This window comes from Mesoplodon densirostris, chromosome X (assembly GCF_025265405.1).
Source record: "Mesoplodon densirostris isolate mMesDen1 chromosome X, mMesDen1 primary haplotype, whole genome shotgun sequence".
NCBI lineage: Eukaryota > Metazoa > Chordata > Mammalia > Artiodactyla > Ziphiidae > Mesoplodon > Mesoplodon densirostris.
The window spans coordinates 6,017,224-6,028,890 of NC_082681.1; positions in this window are offsets into that span (position 1 = coordinate 6,017,224).

Below are 11,667 nucleotides of genomic sequence, written 5' to 3' on the forward strand. Positions count from 1 at the left end.
TATGGTAGCGGTGGCTCTGGTCCCCAAAGGTGCCGTGACACCAGACAAGAGGGCTGGCATTTTTCTGCGGGGAAGAAAACTGAGTTACCACAATGTGATACCTCTTCCTGTATCCCCCTGTGGCCTCTGTCTTCCATAGCCACTGAGGTCAAAGTTATTTCTTAGAATTGAAAGAGAATCAGTATCCCTTGAGGGAAACCATTGTTTTTCCTAATCGAAAACCTCTCAGTGGCTGCCACTGCTGGTGACTCCCTGGTCTGGTGATTCTGCTGTGATCAGTCAGATATGTGGTCTAGAAGGCCCCAAAGGCCCTGGACACCCTTCACTGACCAACCTGGCCCGGATGTGCTGCATTCAACCGAGAGAAGATGCCGGCCTGGAAGCAGTGCTCTGTGGGGACTGCCCCAGCTGTTGAGACCAAAAGGTACATTTTTCTCCCTTTTAGGAAAACTCCTGGCCTCGAGAGACTCCTGAGGATTGCGGGGTAAACACAGTGATTTGAATGCCCAAGTTTCTCTCTGCTCCCGCCCCAAACCCCACTCAGGTGATGGTAAAGAAATAAAGAAAAGCCTATACCCACAAAAAAATGGGACAAAAAAAAAGGGGAAAGGAGGCAACTACAAGAAAGAGATGCCTCTGGAAAGTCAATGGAAGAAACACAGCAAACTAGAAGACAGCAACTGGGCAGATGCAGGAAATGGAAGCAGTGGGGTCTGAAAACTGGGGTGAGATGTGTGTCCAGAGTAGTCGCCCTCTAATCTCTTCCCTGAACAAGGGCACCACCACCCTCACAGAAGACAGGAGGTTGACTGGCGGGAGAGGTACCCAGGTGAGCGCATGGATGAAGCAGCTTCCTGAAAACAGAGGTTATTTGGAAGCCTCATAACTGATGGTGAGAAGACCCTTGGCCTTCTCCTCTGCTTGGCCTCCAGAATGCCAACAGCCAGCTTTACACTGTTGCAGGCAAAAGATGGAAGGACACCTCTGTGGGGGAGCTGGCCAGCCCAATAATGGAAACAGTGAATCCTGATTTAAGTAAAAATGGTGATATGGTTTTACTGGGAGTTTGGGGTAGAAGAGGGATGATCCAAGAGAGAAAGCCTTATTTTCCATGGTAGGAAGTACATTCTAGAATATTAAGAGCTACAAGAGCTGAAAGTGGCTGCCTCTATGGAGCAGGCATTGGGGATGGGGCCGGTGCAACGGATGCCATTTTTTATATGTGTCTGGTAGTTTATTTGACTTTTTAAACTATTTACAAGTATTACTTTGATAAGTAATCTCAACAAGAGTCGCTTTAGCAAGATGAGCAATTCAAGTGCATAGACTTAGCTGACCCTTGAATGTCAGGGGCAAGATGATAGAATAACAAAGTAACTTGTATGGGTACTGGACAGACTTCGGCTCTGTGCAAAGCAGTTTCTTTTCCATGGTATTGGGTCACCCGATCCCCTTGTGTTCCTGTTACAGGGAAAGAATCTGTGCCCTAGAGAAAGGAAATGGCTTATCCATGGTCCCATTGTGAGCATGGCAGAGCCAGGATGGAATCTGCTCGGCTGGCTTTCTAGCCTTTGCTCTCAACCTCTTTGTGACCACAGCCCCGTCACAATCTCTTGGCACTCACGGAAGCACCCATATCCTACGGAGGCTCCACAGCCATCCCTCGGAGGTGGATCCTAGTAATATACCCATTTTGCAGATATGGCCACTGAGGCACAGAGGAGTTAAGTAAAGCTTAAAAAAGGGGTGAAGGTGGGGCAAACATTCGTGGATAGGTTTGTGGAAGAGACAACACATGAGATGATTTTTTTTAATTAAGCTTTTTATTTTGAAATCATTATAGATTCACATGCAATTGTAAGAGAGATCCTGCCGTCTCTTTACCCAGTTTGCTATAATGGTAACATCTCACAAAGCTAGAGTGCAACACCACCATCAGGATATCAACGCTGATACAGTCAAGACACACAACAGTCCCATCACCACAAGGATCGTCTTGTTGCCCTGCCAGAGCCCCACTTACTTCCCCTTCCTCCCTCACCCTACCCTTAACCCCTGGCAGCCACTAGTCTGTTCTCCATTTCTATAATTTTCCCATCTCAAGATTATATAAATGGACTCATACAGCAGGTAACATGTAAGGATTGGCTTTTTTCATTCAGCATAATTTTCTGGAAATCCATGCAGGTCGTGAGTATCAAATGTTTGTGGTTTTTTAATTACTGAGTAGTATTCCATGGGATGGATGTACCACAATTGTATCCATCCACTTAGTCCCCCAGTGCTTCAGTTTTCTCCTCCAGATCTAGCTAATAATCTCACTTTCTTCCTAGGATTGTTGTGAGGATCAAATGAGTTAATATTTGGAAAGGTCTGAGAGCAGTACTGTACATGCACTAAATGCTATATACGTGTTGGTTAAGTAAAATATAGATGCATGGGTTGAGGATTCTACGTTGGATTTGTAGAAGTAGCAAAAATATTTGCCTTCCTGATTAGCAGACAGATCACCTGAGTTGGGTCTGAAAACCAGAAAGCTGTATAAACCCTTTCAGAGAGGTTGTGTTGTCCATTTAGGGCAAATGGAAAGACACTTGTAAACTGTCCCTGTTTTTCAGACTTCCTTTGGTTTAGAAGCGGGAATGTTGTTGCCAGCTCTTTTCCTGCCTCCTAAGCACGGGGTCCCTCTCCATCCCCTGGTGTCCAAAGCTACCCCTAACAGGGCAGCATTGAAAGTCCTCTGCTATGCTGCTGGCGTTTCAAGCCCTGGTCAAAACATCAGTCTTGTTTGTATCAGGAGTTACCAAATGCCCAAAGCAAACACTTACCTCAAGGGAAGCTGGTGAACTCATTGGTAAGCTATGCTGCCTCTCAGCCTTCAGGGCCCAGGTTCCTCGATAAGCACTCCATCTCTTATCAAGATACTGGAGGTGAAGATCTTGGCTAACTTGACTCCATGGTGTGAGGTGAACTGCGAGACTTATTCAGTGCAACACCTGCCGATTCCAAACCCCATGTGACGATGAGCAAATCCCAGGGAAGTCTAAGCAGCCTGGGTGGTCTCGGGAGGGTGGCATTTAAACCCACTCCTGCCAAGCAAGGACCAAGTAAAGGGGGCTGGTTTGTGAACACCCTCTCCCCCTGCTCTTGCCCCAGCCCCTCCCTCAGATTGGAACTTAAACTGGGAATTGGCAAGCCAAGTTGCACAGGACAAAAACTGGGACCAAATCTGGGCCAAAAGGGTTTGTAGTGAAAATTACATTTCTCTGCTAATTGTAATCTGTTAATTACATTCGGAAAAAGAGGTAGAAAAAGGAGACGCTCTCACCCCCATATTCCAAGGAAACCCGATGCTCTGCGTGTGCACTGGCTCACCCAGCCATACACAATTTCAACATGGCAAAGGCACACATTGAACTGTGTCACTATATTTAGAGATAATGGAGTTTTTCTTTCTTAAGGCTTGATATAAGCTTTGATCACATAGCATTTCTTCAATTTGTTGCTATTCAAGAAAACCCTGGGAACACCATGGTGAGCAATGCCGTGCTTTTTTCATTTTCATTTGCATTTGCATATTTTAATTTCCCTGACTACAGCTCCATACCTTGTGGGCAGTCCCTATGGGAGGAAAGAGAATACTTTTCAGGATAAATAATATCACTTTTGGGGGTGGGGGGGATAGCAGTTGAATTTAGTAATTCAAGGCATTGGAGGTAGCGTGTGGATCTTGAGAAACTTAGAGATGGCTTAGCCCCATGCCAGGCTGCCCAAGCCATGCCCAGCTAAAGACTCCCTGGAAACCACCGCATTCTCCCTCCATGGGGCATAGATGGGACCACTGAACCAGGGGCAGCCCCGAACCCCAGGGCTCCTGGCTGCTAATCCTTCAGTCTTCCCACGGGACGGGATCATGCTGCTTCTATCCTGGGAACAGAATCAGAACCTTGGCTCCATGCTCCAGCTCGGGGACATCTATTCATGGCTTCTTACTTTAGTATGTGAAACAAAATAAATCTAAAATCCACACAGCTGGAAAATCAAGACGGTCTTCATTCCATATCCCAACGTAATGCTGTGTATCAACATGGAAACTGTGTGGGACAAACTTCAGCCATCTCTAGAACATGTTCTCTATGGAAACAACAACTTCTAGTCTCTTGAGAGAAACACCAAGACCGACATTTGGGTTCCTGTTACACGGGCATTTAGAAGCATTGAGAACCTGGTTGGAGGTTGGGAGGATTAAGCAGAGTGGGCTGAAATGCTCCCTCAGTGAAGAGAGGGCTGAGGGCCATGTGCCTTTTCTGGGATATTGGCAAGGAGACCCGAGGCGGTGTCACTGAGAAGATCTCTCTTTCAAATGCTGGGACATTCACTCCAAGGTTCTTCACTGAGCACCATTCCACATGCCAGGCTGTATGTCAGGTGGCAGGGTGCAAAAGCAGGTGAGAGACTGATGAGTGAGCAAGAAATTATAATAAACCCAAAGAATCAGACTTCACGATGGGGCTGTGGCCATAACCACAAAGAGGCCAAACTCCCAAAGACTGACTTTGGAGCCAGGTAAATCTTTTCCATTATTTGAAAACAACTTTAACTACCTAAAAAGCAGTCCTTAAATATCAAAAGTAAAATGAAAAGACAAAAATTGAAAGTAACATGAAACTGGGTAGAAAAATGATTCCAAGTGACTTTAAAATGCAGTGATTTCACTGAGCATCCCTAATTGGATTTAACCTAAGGGGGAAAAAAACCAAAAAAATCTTAAAGTGTTTTCTGAAATCATCTGGGTGGTGGTAGTGTTAGTTTTGTTATTCTGAGACTGTGGTTGCATGAGTTGTGGGATAAATCAACCAAGTATGCAGGTTTTACTGGAGGGACAAAGTTAAATAAAAACCCTGTAGTCCTGAATCTGGATTGGAAGTGTTAATATGGATTTATAACATTTTTTCTCAAAAATATGTTCTACTTGTCTCTGAAACGGCCTAGAAACAAATGGCAAACCCACTGGCAATATTACCTCAAGTGCCCAGATCTTGATTTTTAAATACCACTCGCCACTGAAAGGAGCCAGAACTTCTTGGAGAAATAGCTGATTCCAGGTCTGGGGCAGGAAATGTACCAGACAATCCCAGAACATCTCGTCACACCAGAAAGCAAGGAAGCTGTCAAGGGTTATGGCAAAAGGACCCAGGAACCAGTCTGCATAATCTCACACTGGCCAAAGCTAGGAACATTTGCACATCAACAAGGAACACACCAACTATGTTGAAATCTACAAGATCCTCATGATACCAAAAAAAAATTTTTAAAGACATTGGTTTCCTTGGTCCTCATCTCTGGAAGATGCTAGGGAACCAACTCCTGCTTTGGAAAAGTGGTAAATAAAGGGAGAGAGGGAAACATTTCTCCGGCCTTTCTTACATAAACTGTACTTCAGGATAACCAAAGAGCTGGTGAGGGGAAGTTTCTTTTTATAAAAGTACTCCAGCTAATAAATGAAGAAGGAATGGAAGAAGTCGAGTATCCCCATTTAGCAACTCCCAACGAAATGCTGGACACCGATAAAAGCCCACAGATCTTATTTCCATCTCTCCAGTGTTACCTGTATTCATTTGTGAGTATATTTGTATTTATTTGTATAGCATTCAAATGTATCCCATGTGTATAGGTTGGTATATCCACCACCACAGTCAACATACTGAACTATTCTAGCACCACAAGGATTCCTCACCTAAGCACTCCCTCTTCCCACACCCGCACCTGTCTTCAACCTCTGGCGACCACCAAGGTATCCTCCATTTCTAAAATTTTGTCATTTCAAAAATGTTATATAAGTGGAATCATATAGTATGTTACCTTTACAGATTAACCTTTCCACTCAGCATAATTCTCTGAAGATGCATCCAAATTGTTGTATCAAAGGTTTGTTTCTTATTGCCGAGTTGTATACTGTGATGTGGATGGATGGATGTACCGCAGCGTGTTTAACCATTCCCATCGGGTGATGCTCCAGTTTGGGACTATTACAGAGAAAGTTGCTATGAGCCTTCATGAACATACATTTTCATTCCTCTGGGATAAATGTCCCAGTGTACAATTGTTGTACCACACTTGCGTATGTGAACTATGTATGCTTTCTCAAATGTCTTTATCAGTTAGAGTTGCATACTGCATCTAGATCTTTGGACTCCCTGTCTAGTGCTCTTTCCCCATCTGCTGCCTCTCAGCCCACAGAAGCCCAATAGAATATCTGTGAGTCCGCCTGAAGCTTAAAGGGCTGGGGGTAGGGAGAGGTCTTTGGCTACAACAACTCACAGGAAACTGCCTGTGCCATGCAGCATATCAACTGGCTTTGCACGCACCCGGCCCAGATGTGTCAGACCTAGAGACACAGACGCCCTTTATGAGGCTTGCTCAATGGCCGTCTGTGAGCCCAGAGTTGCCCAGCCACCTCCTGGCCCGGGGCATGCTGGGTAACTGCCAAGCCAATGACAGAGTTCACACTCTCTGGCCTTCGCTCCCCCTTCACGTTGACTGGAAAGTCTCCATCTTCCACGGCGTCAGTGGGGACACTGCAAGCACAGTTGCCCGCTGGCAGGGCTTGGGCCACTCTTCATTGTATGCGAGCCGGGGGCATTGGGCTCTCGTTTCACAAACATTTATTGAGAAGCCACTAGGTGCCCAGGAGCTCACCAGCTCAGGGTGCAGGGCTGAGGGAAGCCTGGGGATCTGTCAGTACGACTTGGGGAGGGACAGAGCCCAGCCAGATGCTGGGGGAGAGGAGGACAGCTGGCCAGGGAGGGCTTAGAAGGAGCAGCAGAGCATTATGGGAGTGGGGGAAGCCAACTGGGGCAAGGGAACAGCCCGGGCCAAGGCCACAGCCCAGGCCAAGGCCAGGAGGGCCCCATTGTGGGAAAACGAGCGGTTGCTTCTGTCCAGAGTAGAGAGTAGGCATGTCAGAAGGGAAGTGGTGGCATACGGAGGGAGGGAGGGAGCCTGGAGCCTCAGTGGAGAAGACCGACAAGGCTTGGGGAACCGCTCTTAAAGGAAAAGTGGCATTTGTGCGCAAAAGCAGGGAGGGGAGCGGAACATCACCAGAGTTAATCAAACAGTGGGATTACTTTCTACTCCCGACCACCCTTCATGACAGCACTTCGATAACATCTGTTATCACTGTGCATTTCCAGACAAGCAATTTGAAACCCTGCCATGATTAATGGGCCCAACCAAGTCGTGGGGCGCCGATTCCAAGGGAGCTTGAGACAGCAGACCTTTCATGCTAGGTTGCCCAGATCTCACAGCACGCCAGGCCTCCCTGCTACAGGGCCCCTGGCACATGGACGTGGGGACCAGGCCACAGGAACAGGGCCTACCTGCTGGGGGAGCTGTCCCGGGCAGTGTGCACTGTAAGGTGTCTTTCGTCTAGTGGCGAGATGGCCCAGCCATCCAACCTCTTTCACGCCAGGACAAACGATACAAGCGACAAGTCACAGTAAATCAGGCTACCATTAGGTAGCTCGTTGCATTGAGAGTTCGTTATGGGCCAGACCCTGAGCCAAGCACTTTTGTTTTGTATCCATCGGGATCTCCCCCCAAATCCTGTGGAGTGGGCCTTATTATTAGCCCCATTTTCCAAAGCAGGAAGCCAAGGCTCCGAGAAATGAAGTAACTTGCTCAAGTTCACACCCTACTAGGAAGAAATTAAGACAGGCTCCAAACTCAGGCCTGGTTAACTTCAAAGTCCATGGTTTCTCTTTCCAAGATAGCATAACTTAGAGCCTACTTTCTTCTTTTTAACTTTGAATTTTGAAATTATTATAAACTCACAGGAAGTTGCAAAGATACTACACAGAGATCCTGTGTACCCTTCACCCAGTTTCCCCCAATTGTTAAGTTTCATGTAACTACAGTACAATAACAAAATCAGGAAATTGATATTGGTACAACTTGTGTGTAGTTCTGTGTCATTTTATCACATGTGTAGACTCCAGTAACCACCACTACAGTCCAGATGCAGAACTATTTCACCTTACAAAGATCTTCCTTGTGCTATACCTTCTCTCTCTCCCTCCCTCCCTCCTTCCCTCCCACCATCCCTAACCCCTGGCAACAACTAATCTCTTCTCCATCTCCATAATTTTTTCATTTTGAGAATACTATGTAAATAGTTTTATTTTTCACTCAGAATAATGCCCTTGAGATCCATCCAAGTTGTTGCTCGTATCATTAGTTCATTTCTGGTGATTGCTGAGCAGTATTCTGTGATGTGGATGGACCACAATTTGTTTATCTATTCACCCAATGAAGGATAGCTGGGCTGTTTCCAGTTTGGAACTATTACAAATAAATCTGTGTATAGGTTTTTTGTGTGTGTGCGAAAAATGTTTTCATTTCTCTGGGATAAATGCCCCAAAGAGCAACTGCTGGGTTCTGTCGTAGTTCCATGTTTACTTTTATAAAAAACTGTCAAAACTGTTTTCCAGAGGGGCTATACAATGTTAAATTCTCACCAATAATGTCTGAGTGATCTAATTTCTCAAAATTCACTCCAGCATTTGGGGTTGCCACTGCTTTTATTTTAGCCATTTTAATAGGTTTGCAGTGATATCTTATTTGGGTTTTAATTTGCATTCCCTGATGACTAATGGTATCGAGCATCTTTTCATTTACTGTCTGTGGATTATCTTCCCTGAAATGTCTTTTCATATCTTTTGACTATTTTCTAATGGGAGTGCTTTTTCCCCCATTGTTTGTATTTGAGAGCTCTTTACATATTCTTTTTATTTTATTTTATTTTATTTTTTATACAGCAGGTTCTTATTAGTCATCAATCTTTACATATTCTTGATACATGCCTTTTGTTAAGCATGTGGTTTGTAAATATTTTCTCCAAGTCTGTAAATTGTCTTTTCATCCTCTTAGCTGGGTCTTTCACAAACAACATATTTAGTTTTGATGCAATTCAATTAATCTATTTTTTTCTGTATTGATTGTGGTTTTGGTATCAAGACTAAGAATTATTCACCAAGCCCTGGGTCCTGAAGATTTTCTCCTATGTTCTCTTCTGAAAGTTTTTTAGTTGTATGCTTTACATTGATGTCTATTGGAGTTCATTTTTGGATAAGGTATGGAGATTAGGTCTAGATTTCTTTTTTCTCTTTTTCTTTTAGCCTAGGGATGTTCCAGCACCATTTCTTGAAAAGACAATCCTTCCTCCATTGAACTGCTTTGGCAACTTTGTCAAAAAATCTGTTGGATGTATTTGTGTGGGCCTATTTCTGGGTTCCCTTTCTTTTCCATTGTTCTATGTGTCTATCCCTCTGCCCAAGCCACACTCCCCTGATTACTGCGGTTATACAACAGGCCTTAATACTGAACAGAGTAATTACTCCTACTTTATTTTTTCTTTTATCAAAAAATTACTGCTGGGATTTTGTTAGGAATTGCATTTAACCTGTGAATGAATTTGGGAAGGATTGACATCTTTACTATGTAAGGTCTTTCAATCTCTGAACATGGTATATTCCTCCATTTATTTAGATCCTCTTTGATTTTAGATCCTCTTTGATTTCTGTCATCAGCATAATGTAGTTTTCAGCATAAAAGTACTGTACTTGTGTTGTTATATTTATAGCTAAGTATTTTTTTAGGAGTGATTGTAAAGGTTATTGTGTTTTTGTTTTGTGTGTGTGTTTAATTATGGTTTCCACGTGCTTGTTGTTAGTATATAAAACTAGGATTGATTTTTATTTGTTGGTCTTGTATTCTGCAACATTGCTGAACTCATTACTCATTTTGTAGATGCCTTCGAATTTTTTTACATGGACAATCATGCCATCTTCAAATAGAGACAGTTTTATTTCTTCCTTTGCAATCTATATTCCTGGTACCTCCTTTTCTTGCCTTATTGAGATGGCTAGAACTTCAGGCCTATGGTGAATAAGAGCCTTTTTCTGATCTTAGAGGGAAAATATTCATTTTTTTACCATTAAGTATAATATTAGCTATAAGTTTTTGGAGATGCTCTTTGTCAAGTTGAGGAAGTTCCCCTTTGTCGTAATCTGCTTGGGCTGCCCTAACAGAATACCACAGACTTGGTGAGTTTAACAACAGAAATTTATTTCTCACAGTTCTGGAGACTAGAAGTCCAAGACTAAAGTGCCAGCAGGACTGGTGTCTGGTGAGAGCTCTCTCTTCTTGGGTTGTAGATGCCACCTTCTTGCTGTGTCCTCACATACACTTTCTTCTGTGCATATACAGAGGAGACAGAGAGGAAGAGTGAGAGACAGAGAGAGACACAGAGAGAGAGACAGAGAGAGGGAGAGAGATGAATTTCTGGTGTCTCTCTTTTTATAAGGACACCAGTCCTATTGGAGTGGGGTCCCATCCTTATGACTTCATTAAAACTTCATTATCTCCTTAAAGGCCCTCTCTCCAAATACAGTCACATTGGGGGTTAGGGCTTCAATATATAAATTTTAGGGAGACATAATTCAGTCCATAACACCCTCTATTCTTAAATGAATGAGATCTTTTTTTAATCAGGAAGGCTGTTGGATTTTGCCACATGCTTTTTTGCATTGATCAATGCGATTTTTCTTCTTTAGCCTGTTGATATAATGGATTACCTCGATTGCAAATACTGAACCAGCTTTGTATATCTGGAATCAACCCCACTTGGTGCATAAATATGTTCATATATTGCTGAATTCTATTGCTAACATATTTTCAAAGTGTTTATTTCTATATTTATGAGGGATATTGGTATATAGTTTCCTTTTTTTTTTTGTACTGTCTTTGTCTAGCTTTAGTATCAAGGTTAAGACTGGCCTCATTAAATAAGTTTACAGTTTCTTTCCTCTTCTATTTTCTAGAAGAAACTGTAAAATTGGTGTTAATTCTTCTTTAAATCTTGGGTAGAATATGCCAATTAAGCCATCTGGGTCTGGAGATTTCTTTCTTAGAAGTCTTTTTATAAACTATGGATTCAATTTCTTCAATGGTCTTATGGCTATTCATATTATTTTTTCATACTGGGTAACTTTTGGTAATTTCTGCTTTTCAAAGACTTGGTCCTTTATATCTAAGTTGTCAAATTTATGTATGTAAGTTGTTCATAGTATTCCCTTGTTATTCTTTTGACAACCACAGGGTCTGTAGTGATAGCCCCTGTTTCATTCATGATACTGGTAAATTGTGTCTTGTCTTTTCTTTGTCAGTATTGCTAGACATTTGTTAACCTTTGATCTTTTCAGAAAACTAGCTTTTTGTTTCATTGATTTTATCTTGTTTTCTGTTTCCAATTTCATTAATTTCTGTTATTTGGGTTTATTTTGCTCTTCCTTTTTAGGTTCTTCAAGTAGCAACTTAGACTATTTATTTGAGACTCTCCCTTTTCTCTAATATATGCATTTAGTGCTATAAATTTCCTTCTGTGCACTGACTTAGCTGTGTGTCACAAATTTTGATATGTTGTATTTTGATTTCTACTTTGATATATATTATGCATATTTTCAATTCTTTTAAATTTGTTTAGATTTGTTTTATAGCCCAGAATATGGTCTATCTTGGTGAATATTCTGTAGGCACTAGAAAAGAATTCTGCTGTTGTTGGGTGAAGTGTTCTATAACCATCAATTAGATCTTGTTGGGTGATGGTGC